At 40.5% G+C, this 15,544-nt stretch overlaps 1 long non-coding RNA gene across 5 annotated transcripts in view; it reads right to left on the reverse strand.

Annotated features, from left to right (window-relative positions):
* Positions 1-302: 302 nt before the first annotated feature.
* LOC120099363 (uncharacterized) overlaps positions 303-15,544 on the reverse strand; it is a 33,770-nt gene continuing 18,528 nt past the window's right edge. For 3 of the 5 annotated variants that reach the window (XR_015646958.1, XR_015646957.1, XR_015646956.1), the window contains 4 exons: positions 7,786-7,955; positions 4,296-4,411; positions 3,082-3,168; positions 303-2,011 (listed from right to left, as the gene is read on the reverse strand). This is a non-coding gene — a long non-coding RNA (uncharacterized LOC120099363). Of the gene's footprint in view, positions 2,012-3,081; positions 3,169-4,295; positions 4,412-5,319; positions 7,456-7,785; positions 7,956-15,544 lie in introns of those variants that run through there. The other 2 variants (XR_015646959.1, XR_015646960.1) reach the window with 2 other exon arrangements.

The following is a 15,544-nucleotide window of genomic DNA, read 5'->3' on the forward strand; positions in this document are numbered from 1 at the left end:
TTCAATTTGAGATCATGGGGAAGAAACCCAAATCATATTTCTTTTCCTTTGTGGCAGAGAGATGAACTACCCAATTTTATAGCAAACACCTCCAAAACCAAGCGTCAAACCAACCCATGTCCCATGGCAGACCTCAGATAGAAAATCATTAATTTCACTTATTGTTTATTAATTTTTTGCTGGTTTTGAGCATCTTTGTACTTTTTCTACCCTAGCAAGCACTGCAGATATGTAGTGTAGAACACGTTGCAGTTTTGGAATAATAGTCTCTTTCCGAATGAAAACCAAGAAGCTGTGGGGGAAGTTGGGCAGTGTGACTTTACTCAGGCACAGTGCAATCTCAGGAAAAGAACATGGGATACACTAGCAAAGAAAGTCACAGCATTGTGGAAAATAGTGTATACCAACTGTATACAGCAAGAGCAGATGACTATCAATGTGAGAAAAAAAATCGCAACGTTGATTTGTAGGATTCTAGGTAGTGTTCATCAAGAATGTTCGTCGTCAGTTTTGCTTTCCCATTCAATCCTATGCTTCAGTTTTCCAACCAGGGCTGATGCTAACTTTGCCAAAAGTAGGGTGGATTCTCTTCCCTTTAATCTTCTACCAAATTCTTCATGACTATTCACTCACCAACAAACTCAGACTATGAAAACAGAGGTGGTGTGGCACATAGGCACTGGGGACAGGCAAACCTGACTAGAGAAAGGCTCGATGTAACTCCAGATTCTAGTTCAAGAGCTCACTAGATGAGGAGCAAAGAAAAGAGAAGACAGTAAGACTCCTGGAGGCTTCTCTCCATGGCTATGCTTTAGAGGTAAGAGGTACTGTGATGTTCACGGCTGAGGAAAAGCCAATATGGCTTCAATAGCTGAGTGGATCTCAATCCTTTTGAGCTTCTAACTTCTTCCATCTGTAGAAGGCAATATCATCTCCTGCCCCACCTAGCTTGAGGAGCATGAGTTTAAAAAGTAAATAACTCAAAATACATTGCCCGGCATAGCGATAGTTGATGAAGAGTAATCATTGTTCGTATTGCTTTGTGTACTGCAAGTGAATGCTTTTCTGCATTTGAATTTCTTGCAATATTGGGGTAGAGAAGAGAACACACCTCACATTACTGGAAAAAAGTAGAGACATTTTCCTGCTGCAGTAGACAGAATAATGACTTCATGATTTACGACATATTCTCATGCTAAACTCCAGAACATATGAACTTGATTATGTTAGATGCTATATTAGTTATTTTTCTCATCGCTGTGATTTAAAAAAAGATCTTAAAAGTTTGCTTTAGCTCGCAGTTTTAGGAGAGACAGTCTATTGTGGAAGGGAAGACACAGTGGCAGAGATATGAAGCACGTAGTCACACTGGGTCAGGAATCAACGAGATCAGTGAACGTTCAGTTCCCTTTCTCCTTTTCATTCAATCCAGGACCATAGACCATGGGATGGTGCTGCCAACATTCTGAGTTGTTATTGTCTCCAGTGAAATCTGAAAACTGCCCTCACATAGATTCCCAGAGGTATGTTTCCTAGGTGTGTCCAAACCAAGTAGACAGTGAAGACTAGCCATCGCATATGGATACTTGGAACTTAAGTTATTGATGAATGCAGTGTATTAAACCGATAGTCTCAGAATAGGACAGCTATCCAAGTGGATTGGCATGAGTTCAATGACATTGAAAGAGTCCTTGAAAGTCGATACAGAAGATGTGACTACGGAAAGGAGATGCAGAAGGCTGGGAACAATAGAAAGGACCAGCCTTACTTCGCTGGCTGCGGAAGACTCGAAGGTTGAAGCTGGAAGAGGCAAAGCAGGGGATCCTCACCATGAGACTACAGAAGGAATACACTCCTTAGGAGATTTTGCTTTTAGTCCACTCAGATGCTTGCCTGACTTCTTATTCACAGAATTGCAAGATAGAAAGTGTGTGTTATGAACCACACAAGTTGGCTCAGGAGTTAAAGTGTTTGTTGAACAAGCCTGGTGCTCTGAGTTGGATCCCTGGTGCTGTTCATGGAAGGAGAAAATGTACTCCTGAAAGCTGTCCTTGGACACATCTACTTTAGCACAAGCCTGAACACACACTCGAGCACGCACGCGCGCGCGCACAGAAACACACACACACACACACACACACACACACACACACACGAAACAAGCAAATCAAAACTGGGTTGCTTTAAGCCAGTTGATATGTGGTAATTTGTTCATGCAGAAATAGAAAAGTGAATACAATTGCCCATTACAATTCTGAAACAATGACATGTTCTTGGATATAAGATGAAATTTTTCTAAGCTGCAGCTTTTCAGGAGCTCTCTGGGGTCCCCTCTTAGACATGCATAATCATAGAAGGGGGTCCTGTCTCCCTGATTTGTTTCACCTGGTTTGTGTGCGCCCATCTCAGGCAGCTGTTTACAGAGCTCAATTTACACTTTCTTTTATCTTTGGGGAGATTCGTATACAAAACACTAGGCTGGCGGCTTCTGTGTTGGGCAGGTTACACCAGGGACCTGAAAAGGGAAATTCCAACCCAATGGCAAAATCGTGTTGATAGAACTCAATGCAAAATATTTAGAAGAGAAGGAAAGGGCTTTATTTCCCTGGGATTCTGAGGCTTTCCTGGCAATGACAGGGATGTTGTAGCTTTCTTGGAATATAAAACTTAAAGCAAATGGCACTAAGAGAAGGAGTGAAAAAAAATCCCAATTCTTAAGTAAACATCTGTAAAAGGATTTGGAACCTAGGAGAAGGAAGTTCTGAGACCTACTAAAGGGAAGGAAGGCTTTATTTACCAGCCCTGGATTGTGCTTCCTGTTGTGAAGCTCGAGGCTGTTTCATAACAGCTCTGTGGGGGAAGGGGACTGCAGTAATGAGGAAGCCACTCTTGGTTCCTCCATATTGCACAGCTTGCCTGAGTAGTGAAATAGATGTGGGACCTCCACTCTTGCAGCCAATGATAAAACTTGCTCTTTTAATTTTAAGAATGAAGTCGTTGGCTATGAGCATCGCCCTTTATTTGCATGCAGATTCTTTGCCTTTGTGGATCTTAAAACAGCTTATGGGGCTAAGCACTCACCAGACAAGTCCCCTTGGCTATTAGATCTCCACACACTTGCATTAGCCGTGGCTTCACAGCCAGAAGCTCAAAAAGCCAATGTAATTCCTGAACAAAAAAAAATGTATTAGGTTCGTGTCTTTCTCATCAGAGAACTTTGCTACAAATGCCCTGAAAAGTGTTTTGAGACAGATTTCCACAGAAGATCAGCCAAGAAATTGAGTTTTCAGTGTGATGGGGGAGCTTGATAACCCACTTGGATCCTTTTGAGAATGAAAGATGGGATGGCTGGCCTGACAGGTATACTAGAAGACACTTTTAGGCTACATCTTTGGAGCAATGTTCAAAAAGATGCAGATGTCGTTAACAAAGGAATCCTTCAGGTTAATGAACAGAGGTGAAGGAACTCCTGAGCGTAGCAAACATGGCTCTGGCAGGCGTTGCCCCTCTCCCTCATTCTCTCTGCCTTGATAAAAAAAAAAAAAAGCTAAACCCATTAGCTCCCATTCCTAAAGCTAGCCAGCAAGGTCTATTCCCTTATGTGGTCACTTCCTCCTGAGGTTGACTACCAGGGTCCAGCTATCAAGGTGTTGAAGTGCACCAATGAAATGCCCCGTTTGGCTCACTTAATTAACATGGCCAGCTAAAATTAAATGCCTCGTCCGAACATGGAGGTTCCCTTTTTAGCTTTATAATGGCCATTTGTCTATGGGCCATGTCTGTCTCCTCTCTACCCAGAGGCAGTCCTTTGGCCTGTCTTCCTACTATTTTATCTGTGGCCCTCCTCCCTTGTTCCCTTCTCTTATCCCTTTTCCCCTATCTCCTGTCTTTGTCCCTAATCCCTCTCGCCTGTCCCTCTGAAGCAAATAAATCTCCTTTGTACTGAGAACTTGGCCTTGGGGCCCTGAGCTGACACCAATTCTTACAGTCCTCGCTCTCTGGCTGCTCTGTATGACCTTCAATGTATTAATTAATAGCTTTGTGCTTCTGTTTCCTCATTATAAATGGAGAAAGCAGGAATAATTTGTATTATCCTTTGAAGAATTAAGAGAGGCAATAAATGAACCATGTAAATTGCACCTGGCGACATAAAATGTTCCATTAATGTTTGATTAAATAGAACGGATGCCAATTCCTGGCAGCGGAATAAGAACTCAAATCAGCAGCCAAGAATGGAAGGCAAAGCTTGGAAGTCCAGGAACTCCTCTCACCCACATGTATGATATAATTTGCACCTGACATTCAAGGCTCTTCTGTCTCCACCAATTTTTATCTTCTCTATCCTTATGAGATTCTTTTCAGAGACTTCTTTGCCAGCATCCTTGGTCTTCAGGAATTTTCATCTCCTTCCCTAGAATTGGGTTTAATTTTTATTTAAAATTTACTGCAGAAACACAGCAAAGCTTAGCCAACCTACTCAACTTTGAACTTGGAAAATGTAGATTTGAGCCTTTGATGGTGGTACACACACATCTCTAATCATAGCACTCTGGTAGAAAGATCGGGAGTTCAAGATCATCTTTAGGAATACTGCAAGATCAAGGCCAGATAAGACTATAGAAGACCCTTTCTCAAAAGATAGAGAAGAAAAAAAACAGAAAACAACTCTCAGATTTTCACACCTCTGTATCATATAACTAACCATTGTGTCATGTCAAATATTAGGGTACCACTTTTTTTGATGCAAATGCCTGTGTTGTTCTTCTACTCTTTGCCTGGTCATTACCTAATTTCTGATATTTGATTACATTTCTTTCTATCAGATCCTAAGTATTTTGGGGTAGGGATTAGTGTGTGTGTGTGTGTGTGTGTGTGTGTGTGTGTGTGTGTGTGTGTGTTACCAAAATCTCTGTATCAGTTTAGAAGAAATCTAGAGAGACTATTAGGAAGAACTTTTAAACACAAGCTCATTCATTATTTCAGTCATAAAAAAATCTTATTCATATTCTCAAGAATATCTCTCAAGTTCATATTGCAAGACTGTCACTACTGACAACTTATGCAGACTTTTGCATGGATTCAATAGTCAGGCTATAAGGGGGTGTGCTCTGTGGCTATCACAACAATCTGAAGTATGGCCAATCACTGTGAGGACTGCTGCCTGGACTCTTCTCCTACACTTCCGTTTTATCTCAGTGTTGTGTCCTTTGTATCCAGCCCACTGAACACATTGGAAGTGAAAGCACAAGTCTACTATTTTTTTTTCTTGATGGGACACAGTGTACAAGGAAGTGCAAAAAGACAAAAAAGAGAACAGACCTGTTTTGTTCCCTTTCATCGCAGGTTTGCTTGGTTACAAAGTCTGCAGCACTCTTCAGAGGTCAGTAAGTCCCATAATATTTCTTCCTTCATGGTATGCCACGAAGTTCAGCTACCAAATTCCTTTTGCAGGGAAGTGAGGAGAGCCCCAATTTTCTCAAGTTTGAGCATCAAATGTGGAAAGGGTAAAGAAGGCAAGCTCCTCCCCTGTTGAGATGGCTTGCAGGGCCCAGCCAGAGGCTCCATGGTGACAAGTCTCATGGCATCTGTCTACTTGGGTCGTTATTGCTTCTGAATAAAATTCATGTTGAAGGCTTAGAAAATCTATTTCTTGAGGGGAAGTTCACCTTATTGATTCACTTAGTGGCATATTATTTCGGTCTTCTACAGTCTAGATTAAACCTAGGGTCGAGGTGGGGGTTCATCTCATATGTGATCTCATGGTACAATTCAACAGTCCTCTTGTTAGATCATTCATAGTGCTGTATCTTCATTACAGTCCAGGCAACTGTGAAATAATACTCTATAGTCTTTCAAGTTCCCAGAAAAAAAAAATCACAACCAGGCCTTCTAGAAATACCTGACTCCCAACTTTCTATCCATTGAGTCAGGTCCTAATTTTTGCATCAGGAAAGAAGTAATGGTTCTTCCCATAACTTTGGAGAGAAGGCTGGACCAGATGGCACACTCTTTCCATTCCAAAATGCTATGCATACGCCTTTCTGCCATCCTGCAGGGGCTTAGGTATACTTGTTTTGCCATTGCCTAGACTCAAAAAGCGTGCTTAATTTTCTCAAAAAACCTGACACTCTGGTATGTCTCAGGCCAGGGATGACAAGTTTCACACATATTTTCATCTCTCCTAAACCTCACTGGGTGTGTCAGGAAATCATTCTTTGCATGCTTTCCAAAATTATAAGGTTTCGGGTAGACTCCCAAATTATAAGCCCCGTTTGAATAGAATTAAAATATTCCTTCTGATGCCTGAAACAATTTTTCAGTCTCCAACAGACATCTTCAGGATTGATCTAATTCCCATTCAGTAAATCCTAGCTATTTTTAATTCAGAAGAACATTGGTCTAAGAAATAGAGACAACTTCTTGTAGGAAATATATTCAGAATTTCCCGTAAACACCGACTCCCATGACAACCAAACAAATAGAGAAAAGGAAGGAGAAACTCACTATCTTGAAGCCACCCGCACAGCATAACACTTTCTGCTAATCAGATCCTGTTTAAATTCTTATTTTTATGACTGAAATAAAGAATGACCTTGTGTTTAAAAGCTGTTTCTACTAGTTTCTCTAGTTTTTTTTTCAAATCTGATAGAGATAAATTTTGGTAACACACACATACACACACACACACACACACACACACACACACACACACACACACGCTAGGTGTGGTGCTGTACACCTATGTTCCCACAATTTAAGAGGCAGAGGCAAGAGGTTTGAGAGGTTGAAGTCACCCAAAGCTATAGAGTGACATGAAGCCTAGGGCAACATGAGCTCTGGCTTGGGCTACACTAAAAGTCTCTGTAGAAGGAGGAGGTGGGGGGAAGGAGGAGGAAAAGAAGGAGGAGGAAGAGGAGAAAATTAAAAACATAGAGACAAAAACAAGCCCATCCAATGCATAAATATCAATTTCATAAGTTTTTGGTTTAATTTTTTATCAAAAAAAATAATGTTGACCATATCCATGTGTAAAGGTCTTCTAGTATTCTTCATCTTTCTCAATGAGTGGCTTAAGTCTCATAAAATAGAGGCTTACGACAACATGCCTTCTGTTTCATTCAGCTCATTAGAGTCTTCATGTTGGGAGGTGGGTGACAAATAGCACAAGTATCGCCCCTTTTCCCATTACATTTTATATGAGGTTCCTTTCTTCATATGTCCTTCTCCCTGCAGTGTTTCAAAAACCAGAGCTAGGGGGACACATTTTTTTTTCTCCATAAATCACTACAGAATCAGCTTTTGACAGATAAACAAGAGTGACTCTTAACCAATCCTTGGATGATTCCCTTATTCATTATGAGTGGCTGTCAGTGCCCTGGGGTTACCTTCCCTGTTATCTGAAGCTACCACATAGTGAGCAATAGAGTTTTAATTAACTCACTAATTGTGCCATGTCTCTTCTCTGCTGACGTTGTGTGTTTTCTGCTTAAAGATAAACAAGTCATCATTTTTCCTTCTTTGTGTAAGCTATTTTGCACAAGGATTGCTCACAACAATTCTCACAGTATCCAATCATAGTAACAAAATTTTGAATAAACCATACCCAAATAAAGAACATTAATCAGATACTACAAAAAATAGGATAAGAAGTCTCTATTAAGATGATATATCTGAAGAATATTTTGAATGACGGAATATTTGTCATGTTATAGTGAATGTATTTCTATAAAATGTATGCTTCTGTGAGGCACTATATAAAAATTATTCCCTAGGAATGGAACTTACCATTAAAGGATTTCAATAATTTGGGAGTCTGGAGAAATAGCTCAGAGGTAAAGAGACAGTGCTGTTCTTACAGAAGATCCAGGGTTCCTAGCACCCATATCAGGAAGCTCACAACCGCCTTCGACTCCAGCTCCAGGGGTTCCAATGTCCTCTTCTGTTCACCACAAGCACTGTACTCACATGCACAAATTTACACAAAGATATATACATAATTCAAAAAAATTCAAAAAGGACTAATAATTTATATCTAATACACATTAGTTGGAAAAATTTTCCAAAAATGGAACAAATTAATAATCATAAGGTAATAATCAGTTGAATGAAATTTATTCCACTTCACTGTAAATGTGTCTGTTTTGTTCTAGGCATGGGTTGAAATGCTTTGATATAAACTCAAAATACAAACTTGTCTCTTCTCTCATCTATGTATTATTTTCCTGGAAAAATGTGCAGAGAAGCTGCATAAAATAATCATTGTACATAGCATTTCTTTGATGTCACTAAATTATTCAGTAGTAAGAATGTGCATTATAAAAATGCATAGTTGAAAAAATGTCTTTTAAATATCCTAAAAGCTTCAGGATGAAGCTTTATAAAGACAGTCCAACTTTGTCTCTAAATGCTATGTTTGTTTCTCGTCTATGATATCTATTATTTTGTAAAGACAGTCATGATCATTTACAGGTGCTGTTTTAATTACACTTAGGTATAAGATTGACTTATAAAATGAGTAATAATTCAAACATTCTTTTGGGCAAAAAAAAATGCCTCCAGTCCAGCAGCTGTACTAATAAGTTCATTTATTTAAACATTCAATAAGTATTTATAAACCATACGGGTTGAGCATATGTTACGGATCAACATTATGAGTAAGGCAGTCCACACCCTGGAGCTGCACAGAGGATCTGAAGAGAAACTGCAGTATCATGTGGTAATTGTTTATTCAGATACGTCTATAAGTCCCAGGTAGTGGAACAGTGGAAAGGAGTGAAGGGTGACAGACTGAGGCATAGGAGTGAGGTGGAAGTTTCTAGATACCGAAGATCTGTAAACTGCCACCTGAGTAGGATAGGGAGTCAGACCAAGGTAGTGAACTCTGATGTGCTGACATTTATTCAGTCCACATATAAAATTTGAGGAAATCAGGCAAGGTCCTTGCTCTTTGGTAGAACAATAGTAAGTCAACCAAGGAATGAAGAAAACCTGTTTGCTGTTGTGGTTAAGTGCTGCAGAGAGCATGAATACACATTTGTCTTTGATGGCCTTGGGAAGCCCTGCTGCAGAGTAAGAAAGATAAATATGGGACAAGGATGACAAGAGACAGGGGGCCATAAGAAGAACATAGTGTTCCAGACTAAAGAGCAGCAAGTGCAGTGGCCCTGAGAGTGGAAAGGTGGCTTCCTGTGTTGCAGGAAACCCCTGGGTGGTCATGGGGAAGACTACTCAGTCTGGTTCATACTGTTGGGCTTTTGTTCTTATAACACAGGTCACTGATGAAAGGGTTGAACGGAGGAGAGGGAAGCATCTGATTATTTATAATAACATCATTTAACCAAGATTGTTAACTGTTGTGAACTATGGCTCTTCTAACAGGATTAGGTAAGAGCCCTCAGACTGATGGTCTAGCCAGAGAGACAGGCCCCAGGAACAGGTAGAGGTGATGGATGAGCAAGGGAGGGAAAGTGGGACAGGACACTAGTGTAGGGGAGTGATGTTCAAAAAGGTACAAAATTAGCACGTGAAAGAAACCAGTTGACAGAGAGGTAAGTATGAAATCCCCTTGGCCTAGGCCAATATGTATCAGACATGTAACAGAAAGAGTATGCTCAAGAGAACTATGCTATGCCAGTACAAGACCGGAGGGGTGGTGGCAGTACTATGTCATCCATTAAAGGACACAAGGGACCACTGAGCTTCTAAATTTCTTCCCAGCTCTGACTCATTTTCCCTCTTGAAAGTGTCTTTTTTTCCTAAATAAATTGTCTCTGCTCCCTACTTCCATTCACTTATCTCTTTCCAGTTTCTTGTTCCAGGATTTAAGAACCTCCAAGACACCACCCAACATATACTGAGACCCCTGGCACTGAGGAGAAGCCAGGATATTGTCTCCAAAGAAGATACTGAGAGCAGGCCTGGACTTACGTCTTGGCAATACAGTCTGATTCCCTGACCCCTGTCACCTCTGCTTTGCCCTTTGGCTACCAAAGAATGAGAAGAGTAGTTTTTAAAGGAAACTCCCTGAGAGAACAACAGCTTGTTTACCTGAAATGGAAAATTCTTTGGAACCAAACTGGCCCCTGCCCATGGATTCTAAACTAATGAGATCAGTCTACCTTTGGACCTAGACAAGATCTCTAGGACCTAAATAGAACTGGAGTCATCAGCCCTGGAGCTCCTACGCCTGTCTTCAACGTTTCCGGGATCTGCTTTCAGGTGTGTTCAACCTTTTGCTATCACAGCCGTCAGATGTTCTCTACAAAGTTCATGCTTGGGTACCCTAGAATAGTTTCAAAAGAAAGAAAAGAGAGAAGAAAAGATAAAAAAGGCAAAGAAATCTTATAGTGGTGGGCTATATTCTTAGGCTTTCAGTTGGAGATGCCTGTAAGCAGATTTGCTAGAAATATTCACTACTTTCCCAAGGGGTCAGTTCAGTCAAATAACGGCTCAATAGAAGGGAAAGGAAATCAGGGAAAACAGGATTTGGTGTCAAGTAAACACAGTCATTGACTCCTAATTGAATATATAGCCTTCTCAGCTAGTTATTTTGTTGTGTAGACAGAGCCTCAAGCAGCTGCCCACGGAAAAACACACTCCTCCTTCACCTCAAAAGGAAAAGAGAACTTTTGCGACTGGGTATGTGGCTTCCTTGGTACAGTGCTTGCTTGCCTAGTATTGGTGAAGTCCAGAATTAGATCCCTAACACTACATAAAAGCTAGCCAATCTTAGTGTCCTGTGCCTGTAAACCGAGAACTCAGAAGATGGAGGCAGGAGGATCAGAAGGTCCAGGACATCCACAACTACATATCAAATTTGAGGCCAACCTAGGAGACATGAGATACAGAAGTAGGCGTGGGAACTATACCTTACTCTAGAGTCAAATAAGAGTGATCTTGACTCTAGAACAAGCGTAAGGCTTTCCCCAAATACCTGTTTCAACATAAATTTCTTGAATTTGGTTTAGAGTTACAAAACCAAAGAAAATTATAAATCAAGGCACCTTTCAAATACATTTGGGGGAATATTAGGTTAATGGGTTATAGCAAAGTAAAGAAATCTCTGCTCTGGGCTAATGAAGTGCTGGACCTTGGAGTAAATACTACAATAACCACTTTATTAAAACCATTATAATCCTAAACTACACTCTAAACATTTGTCCTTATACCCTCAGACAAATGTAGTCATCACCCCTCTTCAGGGAAACTTCTGTTTGCAACAGATGGAGACCACTATAGAAAACCATAACCAATAAAAATGCAAAGTTGTAAAGCCCAGTCCCAGCAGACACATCTAAAACACACCTCCTAAGCATGAAGCTCACAGAACATTCCAGAAGAGGAGGCAGAAAGATGATAAGAGGCATAAATTAAGAGAGTTTGCTGTGAGATTGTGTCTCCTAGTACTCTCAGAAGCTACAGCCACAAAGTCTTCTGAGCATGATGGCCTTGACATGAAGCAAACAAGGACAACAACAGACGTGCCAAAGTGGAAAGGAGAAAGCCCATGAGGTGTCCGCTGTGCACAAAGGACTACAGGCAGCTAAGGAATTCCAACAGTGGAAATAGTCTTCCTCAGAGAAGAGCACACCAACCTGTTATCTAATACCAAATTATGCACAAAAATAACATTGGACAGATTGATCATGGAAGGCATGAATGTGAAAGAGAGCAAGGAGAGGGCTATGTGAGAGGATTTGTGGGGGAGGAAAGGGAAAGGGGAAATAATGAAATTATAATCTCAAAAATGTCTATTCTATAGATCTTGAATGTTATCTGGTGCTATCCTTATTCATTGAATTGGTAGAAGCTAGTCATCTCTTAATATATCCATAGTTTGCCCAATAGTCACAAGAATGGATGTTAGGCTAAACACAGAGGTTGCGAATGATTGGCTATTAGGGAAGCTAAAGTTAATCCAAAGCAATTTGCTTCTAGATGAGCAACATTCCAATTCTCCACAAAGTTTTGATCAGTTCCTTGGCTTTGCAGATTCTTTAGCCAAGTAGGTGTGGCTTTCTTCTAGGAATTTCAGTTTATACTCAGCCCCCTAGCATTTGAGACTCCTCCGCCTTCTTCCTGGTTGCTCAGCGGTCTCCTCAATGCTGACCTTCCTGCCTGGAGCTCCTACTCAGCTAGTCTGAAAGCTCAGAATTCCAAATTATGAGAGGAAAGAAGAGTCTGGAGTGCTTCATGTCAAGCAATTTCCTCTCCCATCACTGATGAAGAATGGCCCAGCAGTTCCCTTACAAGAGAAAGTGTGAACTCCCTCCATGATAGGAAGTGCTTTATAATGCCCTATGGGTCTTTATGAGTCACTGAGCAAAAGACAATCTAAAATCCACCCAGTTTGGGAGTATTAGTTTTTACAAAGCCAACACTTTCTCTATTTCCCATTGCATCTGTAGAAGTTAATAGTTCAGTTCAGTGTGAAGTGCTTGCCTAGCAAACACAAGGTACTGGATTTAATTCTCAGCACTTGGAAAACACAAACAGCATTGGGAAAAAAACCACCACAACAAAAGCAAAAACAAGGGGATGAAGAGATTTGACATTTCAATGAAGGATACTATTTTAAGAGACCTATGTTGCCCTTTATAGTATTTTTAGAGAGAGAATTCTCTCTCTCTCTCTCTCTCTCTCTCTCTCTCTCTCTCTCTCTCTCTCTCTCTCTCGTTGATCTTTTCACATTACATCCAATTCACTCTCATTTTCTCCCTTACAAGGGAGAATTAAAGGCTATCCCACAAAAAACATGAGCGATTAGTTATGGCATATAAAAGAGAATTCCTCCCACAAGCCGGCAACCAGGGAAAAGATGGTTTTCACAGTCTTTACGGAAGAGCCTGGGTTGGCAGAAAACAGTTGCCTCCACCGTTTCATTTTAGCTTCTTTCAGAATTTTCTTTCTCACAATGAAGAGAAGGCTAGGGATGCAGCCCAGCTGATACAGTGCTTGCTTAACACAATGGAAGCCTTGGGATGCCATGTCATGGACCAAATAACTTGAGTATGCATACTACAGAGTGAGTATGAGGCCAGCGTGGGATGCAGGAGACCCTGTTTCAAAAACAAATACAATAAATGAAAAGATGCACAAAGAGTTGTACAGTAGATATCACTTGATCTCGCAATCTTCTGCAGATCATGATTGTGGAGAATTCTAGGAAAAGAAGGAGCCGAGGAAGAAGTATTCTAATACAAAAGTAATGAAGAAAGCTGTATTTTCTACAAAGTAAATTCAGTGAGGGCTGCTGTTTTCCCAGTTGAAAAGTACTGTTTAGATGGTTAGTAAGTGACTACAGGGATACAAAAATCTAACTTAAATACAACTCTTTCCATCATTTGGAAACAGGTTTACTTCTCTGTAAGAAAGCTGTAAAAAATCCATGACCTAAATATGGAAACTTGGGTATTTCCACGTAAACCACCAGACTTCCACATTGCTTAGATAAAGCACAATTAATGTATTGTCTAAGATGACCCAGTGATACTTGGGGCTAATTAGATAGATAGCTGTCTAGAATATTATCTGCAGGATAGTATCAGGACTATCTATCTGTCTCCAACCAACCCCATAGATTTAGTAACATATCCAAGTGGAAACGAGGAAGGTATAAAACTCAAGGCCCCCCCCAAAAAAAGACCATCCCCAGATTACAAAGAAAAGAAAAGAAAACAACAACAACAACAACAACAACAACAACAACAACAACAAAACCAAAACAAAACAAAACCTGCAGATGCAATTAAAAACCTATGCTCGCATAAGAGTGTATGTAGTTCAATGATAAAACATTTGCTTAGCATGCACAAAGCTCTGGGTTCATTTGAAACACTGAAATATTGAAAATAAGTTGCAGGCTACAGAAAATACAGTCAAAATAAAATAGAACCAAGATCTTCCCAAAGGCAAAGAGTCGATCTCATGTTACCATGGAGTTTTCAAGGAACCATTGCCGAAGGTAAAGCACAAGTCATTTGTGATTTTAGTAAAATATAGTTTGCCATGCTTTCATAATGTAGATTGGTATTATATTAGCACCATTTAACTGGTGTTCCAAGAGCAATCAGTAATCCTGATGTTTAAAAGAAGGCAAAGTCAGAACTCACACCCACTATCTAGGCCTTTAGTGTATAAAGATTATATTTTCCCCTTAACAGTCTCTGGGCTCAGGAGGTAAAGATGATTTTACATATAATTTTTTGAAAGTAAGGATAGGACGTAGCTCAGTTGGCAGAACATCTGCATACCATGCAGAAATCCCTAGGCTAATCCTCAGCATCACAGAAAAACAAGGCTGATGACACAAGCCTATAACTTCAGCACTTGATAGGAGAGGAAAGAGGGTCAGAAATTTAAGGCTACTCTCTCTCTCCGCTACTTTCAAGTTCAAGACTATGTGCCAAGAAAAGAAAGGTAAGGGAGAAGAAAGAGGATAAAAACATGACCCAAGCATGATCGTGTGTGAGTGTGTGTGTGTGTGTGTGTGTGTGTGTGTGTGTGTGTGTGTGTGACGTGCACGCACGAGAGAGAGAGAGAGAGAGAGAGAGAGAGAGAGAGAGAGAGAGAGAGAGTTTACTAGCATTCCAGTTCATGAATGGGCCAAGGTATGAATGAACATGAACTAATAAACCCCAATGTACATGAAAATGTCCCAAACATAGTTGACTATACCCTCTGTGGGCTGGGGTGGGGAACCTAAAGAAAAAAAAATGCCAAGAAACCGGAAGACAGTACCAGAATTGAGAAAAGATCAAAGGAAATTGAAAAGGATTTGTCTAAAAAGAACAGCAGTGTAACAAGGGCTAGGGGTGTAGTTTTGTTGGTAGAGTACATGTTCAGCATACACAAAACTCTTTGTTCAATCCTCAAATCCATATAAACTGGGCACAGTGGTACATGTCCGTAATTCCAGCACTGAGAACAGTGGTTCTCAATTTGTGGGTCACCACCACTTTGGGCTATACATCACAATTCCTAATAATAGCAAAATGAAAGATATGAAGTGGCAACAAAATAATGTTATGGTTTGGGGCCACCAAAACATGAAGAACTGTATTAAAGTGCTGTGGCATTAGGAAGGTTGAGAACCACTGCCTTAGAAGACTGAAGCAGTAGGATTAGAAGTCCAAAGTCTTTCTGGGCTATTTAGGGAGCTCCAGGCCAGCCTGAGATACATGACACCTGGTATCAAAAATCAAGTCAAGTGCTTGGTGTGTAGCTCAGATGGTGGTGTGCTTGTCTAGTATGCATAAAGCCCTGGCTTCCATGAATAGAACAGAATTAGAGTATGATGATCCATGCCTATGATCCCAGCACTAAGGAGACAGAGAAAGAAAGAGGGAAAGTTTACACTCACCCTCAGTTACAGGAGACTCTGACTCTAAGCTAGACAAAATGCAGCAAAAATGGAAAAGAGAAGCAAATTACAAACGTCTGCCAGACATGTTTATGGTCTTTTCCGGTTCTTGATGGCTAATTGTGATTAATAACTTCGTGGGAGTGATAGTTACTATGGAAATGAACCTTTGGAATGTTTGTG

The sequence above is a fragment of the Rattus norvegicus genome, chromosome X (genome assembly GCF_021556685.1).
Source record: "Rattus norvegicus strain SHRSP/BbbUtx chromosome X, alternate assembly SHRSP_T2T, whole genome shotgun sequence".
Taxonomy (NCBI): domain Eukaryota; kingdom Metazoa; phylum Chordata; class Mammalia; order Rodentia; family Muridae; genus Rattus; species Rattus norvegicus.